A 7,426-nucleotide genomic window follows, 5' to 3' on the forward strand; every position below is an offset into this window, starting at 1 on the left:
ATCCGCTCCATTGAGAGAAGGAGCTCTGAGGTGAAGGAGCTGATCAGAGCCCAAGAGAAGGATCAAGTGAGTGAAGCTGAAGGAGTCCTGGAGCAACTGAAGCAGGAGATAGCTGAGCTGAGGAAGAGAAGCACTGAGCTGGAGCAGCTCTCACACACAGAGGATCACATCCATTTCCTCCAGGTAACTAAACTGTCTTGTTACATGTGATATGAAATTAACTTCATGTGAAACTATTCATCTCAATCATTATGTTGTCCTCTCTGTCCCTCTCTCTCTCTCTCTCTCTCTCTCTCTGTCCCTCTCTCTCTCTCTCTCTCTCTCTGTCTCTCTCTCTGTCCCTCTGTTCCTCTGTCTCTCTCTCTGTCTCTCTCTCTGTCTCTCTCTGTGTCCCTCTCTCTCTCTGTCCCTCTCTCTCTCTCTCTCTCTCTGTCTCTCTCTCTCTGTCCCTCTCTCTCTCCAGAGTTATCAGTCTCTCTCCTGTATCAGTGTATCTTCAGACTTACCCAGCATCGTTGTCCGTCCTCTTCAGTTCTTTGGAGATGTGAGTAAGACTGTGTCTGAACTGAGAGAGAAACTAGAAGACTTCCTTAAAGGAGAATGGACCAAGATCTCCACTACAGGTGTGTTGAAAACAATCAGAACATCAACTTTAGACCATTGAAAGTTCCCTACTAGTCATATACATGTGGAATATGGTATGATGATAACATTCCCTCTCTCTGTCAATGTGTTTGTGTGTCTGTAGTGAATATAGTGGAGGTTGTTCTGCCTCCAGAGCCCAAGACCAGAGAACAGTTGTTACAATGTGAGTCTCTTTATTGTGAAGTAACTAACAGTCTCGTTTTACTGCCACTCCTAACAATCCCTCTAGAAATATATAGCAATAGTAGATCTAATCAAAGACTGGGTATCTATCTGACTCCTCATATTTCTCTGATTTGATCTCTGCTGTGCTCTAATCAAAGACAGGGTAGATACAGTATCTGACTTAACTTATTGTTCTGACTCCCCTCATTGGTCTCTGCTCTTCTCCCAGATTCCTGTCAGCTCACACTGGACCCAAACACAGCATACACACTCCTCTCTCTGTCTGAAGGGAACAGAAAGGTGACCTATACAGGCCAAGTCCAACCATATCCTGACCATCCAGACAGATTCACCAACGAGTACCAGGTTCTGTGTAGAGAGGGTCTGTCTGGACGCTGTTACTGGGAGGTGGAGTGGACTGGTTATGTTATTACAGCAGTCTCATATAAAGACATCAGCAGAACAGAGAGAGGTAATGGATTTGGATACAATAACAAGTCCTGGAGTTTACAGTGCTGTAGAGGTGATTATTGTTTCAGACACAATAATGTTAAGACTAAAGTATCAGGCCCTCAGTCCTCCAGAGTAGGAGTGTACCTGGATCACAAGGCAGGTACTCTGTCCTTCTACAGTGTCTCTGACACAATGACCCTCCTCCACAGAGTCCAGACCACATTCACTCAGCCCCTCTATCCTGGGTTTTATGTCACTGGTACTGCTGAGCTGGTTAAACTGTAGTAGGGTCCACATAGATACTAGTCATGCTGGTGTAGTCTATAGCTGAGCTGGTTAAACTGTAGTAGGGTCCACATAGATACTAGTCATGCTGGTGTAGTCTATAGCTGAGCTGGTTAAACTGTAGTAGGGTCCACATAGATACTAGTCATGCTGGTGTAGTCTATAGCTGAGCTGGTTAAACTGTAGTAGGGTCCACATAGATACTAGTCATGCTGGTGTAGTCTATAGCTGAGCTGGTTAAACTGTAGTAGGGTCCACATAGATACTAGTCATGCTGGTGTAGTCTATAGCTGAGCTGGTTAAACTGTAGTAGGGTCCACATAGATACTAGTCATGCTGGTGTAGTCTATAGCTGAGCTGGTTAAACTGTAGTAGGGTCCACATAGATACTAGTCATGCTGGTGTAGTCTATAGCTGAGCTGGTTAAACTGTAGTAGGGTCCACATAGATACTAGTCATGCTGGTGTAGTCTATAGCTGAGCTGGTTAAACTGTAGTAGGGTCCACATAGATACTAGTCATGCTGGTGTAGTCTATAGCTGAGCTGGTTAAACTGTAGTAGGGTCCACATAGATACTAGTCATGCTGGTGTAGTCTATAGCTGAGCTGGTTAAACTGTAGTAGGGTCCACATAGATACTAGTCATGCTGGTGTAGTCTATAGCTGAGCTGGTTAAACTGTAGTAGGGTCCACATAGATACTAGTCATTCTGGTGTAGTCTATAGCTGAGCTGGTTAAACTGTAGTAGGGTCGACATAGATACTAGTCATGCTGGTGTAGTCTATAGCTGAGCTGGTTAAACTGTAGTAGGGCCCACATAGATACTAGTCATGCTGGTGTAGTCTATAGCTGAGCTGGTTAAACTGTAGTAGGGTCCACATAGATACTAGTCATGCTGGTGTAGTCTATAGCTGAGCTGGTTAAACTGTAGTAGGGCCCACATAGATACTAGTCATGCTGGTGTAGTCTATAGCTGAGCTGGTTAAACTGTAGTAGGGTCCACATAGATACTAGTCATGCTGGTGTAGTCTATAGCTGAGCTGGTTAAACTGTAGTAGGGTCCACATAGATACTAGTCATGCTGGTGTAGTCTATAGCTGAGCTGGTTAAACTGTAGTAGGGTCCACATAGATACTAGTCATGCTGGTGTAGTCTATAGCTGAGCTGGTTAAACTGTAGTAGGGTCCATTTCCATGAATCATGATGTCTGGTGTTGATGTATATTGGTTGTCATTCAGAACCATTGATATGTTTTCTCAGTTGGTTCTCTGTCTCTATGTAATTCTCCTCAGTATCATTGATCAGCTCGGCCCTAATTGATGTTTTCAGTGATTAAATATGATTTATGGTGATGGGAAATAAAAAATCCAACACTAAACTTCATCTAGTAATAGTTTTCCTTTGTTATTTATTCCAAGGTGAGTCTTTAACTTGTAAATGGATTGTGTGGAGGTGAGCTAGTGGTGTGGCTGATAGAATAGAATGAAAAGGGAGGAAGAGGAAGAGGGGAGGAGTGAAGGGCTGTTAAAGAAACCAGATGAGGAAGAGAAAGATATTCAGGGGAATTACTGGTCTCTGTTCCAAATGGTTCCCTATTCCCTCCGTAGTGCACTACGGTGCTTCTGACCAGGTCTAAAGTAGTGTTCTACGTAGGGAATAGGGTGTAGATTTATTAGAATATCATGCTTTAGTGTTTGTCACAAAACAATATTAGATCTCCACCCACCCACACATTGTTATGTTGTCAAGTTGTTCCTCTGTGTTCCTGATTGAAAATCCATTAACAATGAATCACAAACTAATGATATTCCAGTTGTGTTTAGACATCTTCATGTCTGACGTCCCCCAGTTCTGTTCAGACCCGTTGAACTGGGTCACATTGTAAATTGTACAATGTGTACAAGGGTACATATTAAGTTGTACTCTTGGCTGTAGTAGATGGCCTCTACTGTTTCCGTGTTGTCGATGTTGGTGCTTATGGGAAGTGATGGCGGGACCCTCCGGGACTCTGCCTTTGGCCAGGCACTTCAGGATGGCACCCTGGAGATTCCACCACCTGCATCACTCCCTGGGGCTGAAGACCTGGGACCTGTTCCTCACGTCGTCGTCGGCGACGAGGCCTTCCCTTTAAGACCCAACCTCATGAGGCCCTACGCTGGACGCCAGCTGCCATTGCCAAAGCCTGTAAGGATCTTTAACAAACGACTGTCCAGGGCAAGGTTAGTTGTTGAATGCGCCTTTGGGATTCTGGCAGCCCGGTGGAGAATGTATCGGAGAGTGCTTGGTCTCAGCCCCTCAAATGTCGATGCCTGCGTGAAGGCCACGTGTTCTCCACAACTACCTGCGGAGGTCATTCCAGGAGCCGCTCCGGATGGAGATGGGCACGCCAAATGGTCACCTACCTGATGTCACCAGGGCAGGTGCCAACAACGCCCCCAGACAGGCACTCCAGGTGAGGGAGAAGCTGACCACCTACTTCTCATCGCCAGCAGGTGAAGTTCCATGGCAGTTTGCCGTGGAGGGAAACAGCTCTTTGAAGAGCCCAATAACACAAAGGTTATTTTAAGAACCATCCACCGTTGTCCATAAAATATTTTTTCCCTAGATGAATTTCTGTATCATTGTCTCTCTTCATTTGGAAGCTATATTTAAGTGACATTTGGGAGTAAAGACCACACCTTAAAACCCCTTCCCTCTCTCATTAACGTCAGTATTATACACACCTGGCATGGTACATCAGGTGAGCAGGACCACACCTTAACCCCTTCCCTCTCTCATTAACGTCAGTATTATACACACCTGGCATGGTACATCAGGTGAGCAGGACCACACCTTAACCCCTTCCCTCTCTCATTAACGTCAGTATTATACACACCTGGCATGGTACATCAGGTGAGCAGGACCACACCTTAACCCCTTCCCTCTCTCATTAACGTCAGTATTATACACACCTGGCATGGTACATCAGGTGAGCAGGACCACACCTTAACCCTTCCCTCTCTCATTAACGTCAGTATTATACACACCTGGCATGGTACATCAGGTGAGCAGGACCACACCTTAACCCCTTCCCTCTCTCATTAACGTCAGTATTATACACACCTGGCATGGTACATCAGGTGAGCAGGACCACACCTTAACCCTTCCCTCTCTCATTAACGTCAGTATTATACACACCTGGCATGGTACATCAGGTGAGCAGGAGCACACCTTAACCCCTTCCCTCTCTCATTAACGTCAGTATTATACACACCTGGCATGGTACATCAGGTGAGCAGGACCACACCTTAACCCCTTCCCTCTCTCATTAACGTCAGTATTATACACACCTGGCATGGTACATCAGGTGAGCAGGACCACACCTTAAAACCCCTTCCCTCTCTCATTAACATCAGTATTATACACACCTGGCATGGTACATCAGGTGAGCAGGACCACACCTTAACCCCTTCCCTCTCTCATTAACATCAGTATTATACACACCTGGCATGGTACATCAGGTGAGCAGGACCACACCTTAACCCCTTCCCTCTCTCATTAACGTCAGTATTATACACACCTGGCATGGTACATCAGGTGAGCAGGACCACACCTTAACCCTTCCCTCTCTCATTAACGTCAGTATTATACACACCTGGCATGGTACATCAGGTGAGCAGGACCACACCTTAACCCCTTCCCTCTCTCATTAACGTCAGTATTATACACACCTGGCATGGTACATCAGGTGAGCAGGACCACACCTTAACCCCTTCCCTCTCTCATTAACGTCAGTATTATACACACCTGGCATGGTACATCAGGTGAGCAGGACCACACCTTAACCCTTCCCTCTCTCATTAACGTCAGTATTATACACACCTGGCATGGTACATCAGGTGAGCAGGACCACACCTTAACCCTTCCCTCTCTCATTAACGTCAGTATTATACACACCTGGCATGGTACATCAGGTGAGCAGGACCACACCTTAACCCCTTCCCTCTCTCATTAACGTCAGTATTATACACACCTGGCATGGTACATCAGGTGAGCAGGACCACACCTTAAAACCCCTTCCCTCTCTCATTAACGTCAGTATTATACACACCTGGCATGGTACATCAGGTGAGCAGGACCACACCTTAACCCCTTCCCTCTCTCATTAACGTCAGTATTATACACACCTGGCATGGTACATCAGGTGAGCAGGACCACACCTTAACCCCTTCCCTCTCTCATTAACGTCAGTATTATACACACCTGGCATGGTACATCAGGTGAGCAGGACCACACCTTAAAACCCCTTCCCTCTCTCATTAACGTCAGTATTATACACACCTGGCATGGTACATCAGGTGAGCAGGACCACACCTTAACCCCTTCCCTCTCTCATTAACGTCAGTATTATACACACCTGGCATGGTACATCAGGTGAGCAGGACCACACCTTAACCCCTTCCCTCTCTCATTAACGTCAGTATTATACACACCTGGCATGGTACATCAGGTGAGCAGGACCACACCTTAACCCTTCCCTCTCTCATTAACGTCAGTATTATACACACCTGGCATGGTACATCAGGTGAGCAGGACCACACCTTAACCCCTTCCCTCTCTCATTAACGTCAGTATTATACACACCTGGCATGGTACATCAGGTGAGCAGGAGCACTAATTAAGGTTATAGGACATACAGTTAGTATGATAACTAAGGGAAAGGGTAACCTAGGGTCCATACAAATAGTACAGTTTAACACCATGTTCACTGGCCTGACAAAATACAGGTGGGAAAAGAATGAATTAGGAAGAGAATGTGTTTTTACTTTCATCTTGTCTTAGATCTGCGAAGGTGTAGGGAAGAAATGAGCAGATTAAGTCTAAATGAGATATTAATAAACAACTGACTATGAAAACATAATTTAATAAGTATTCAAGTACAGGAAAGAACATGACCGGTAAGTGTAAACAATGTTTTAAAAAAAATACAACTATTGAAAGAGGTGTGTGTGCGTGTAAACATTTCAAAAAGAGCATCTGTGAATTCTTCAGTGTTTGAGTTTCAATTCTGTCAATTCAGAAATCTATGTAACACTAATAATGAATGCTATCCCGAGACTTTATAAACTAATGACTATGAATTGACTGAATTTAAACGGAACAGACGTGTGTGAAAAGAAAGGTACAATGAGGGAGGTGAAGAACAACAACCAGACAACTCCTCTCCTCTTCCTGTCCTTCCTGTGAGCTGCTCGGCTAAATGGACTCCATCTCTGGAAGGGAACAACAACCAGACAACTCCTCTCCTCTTCCTGTCCTTCCTGTGAGCTGCTCGGCTAAATGGACTCCATCTCTGGAAGGGAAGAGAAAAACAACACATACAAGCTTAACATAATAGAAAACCATAAAAGGTGAGATTTATGTTAACTAAATACTGCTTGTATAGTGTAGTTAGAGGCATAAATATTGGAACAGTGCAGTAAAGTTGGTAATACTTGCTGTTTACTCATGGAATTTGTATTTCAGAGATAAAGATGAATATGACAGGAAAATATTTAGACAGTAAACTGTTGTTTAGGGATATTTTCTAACCTAGAAACAACAGCTGTACATTTGCCTCATATTAATACTTTGATCTGAAATACCAATTAGCCTACATGAGTATACTGTAAAGAATGACCTACTTCACTGTGGCAACACTTATGACACTACCTGTGATGTGGAGAAGGAAAAAAACGTACCATTGAACTCGGCTTGGAAAAGCAGCTGATCCATTTTAACTTTGACTGCTGCTTTTCTTTGCTGAGGCAGCCTCTTCAGGGTTGTGGCACCAGGCTCATGGCAAAGAGAGTCTCTTCATCCTCCTTCCTGTGAGCATCAGGTTGGGCTGCATCCCTCTC

The sequence above is a fragment of the Salmo salar genome, unplaced genomic scaffold (genome assembly GCF_965601325.2).
Source record: "Salmo salar unplaced genomic scaffold, fSalSal1 ptg000730l, whole genome shotgun sequence".
Classification (NCBI taxonomy): domain Eukaryota; kingdom Metazoa; phylum Chordata; class Actinopteri; order Salmoniformes; family Salmonidae; genus Salmo; species Salmo salar.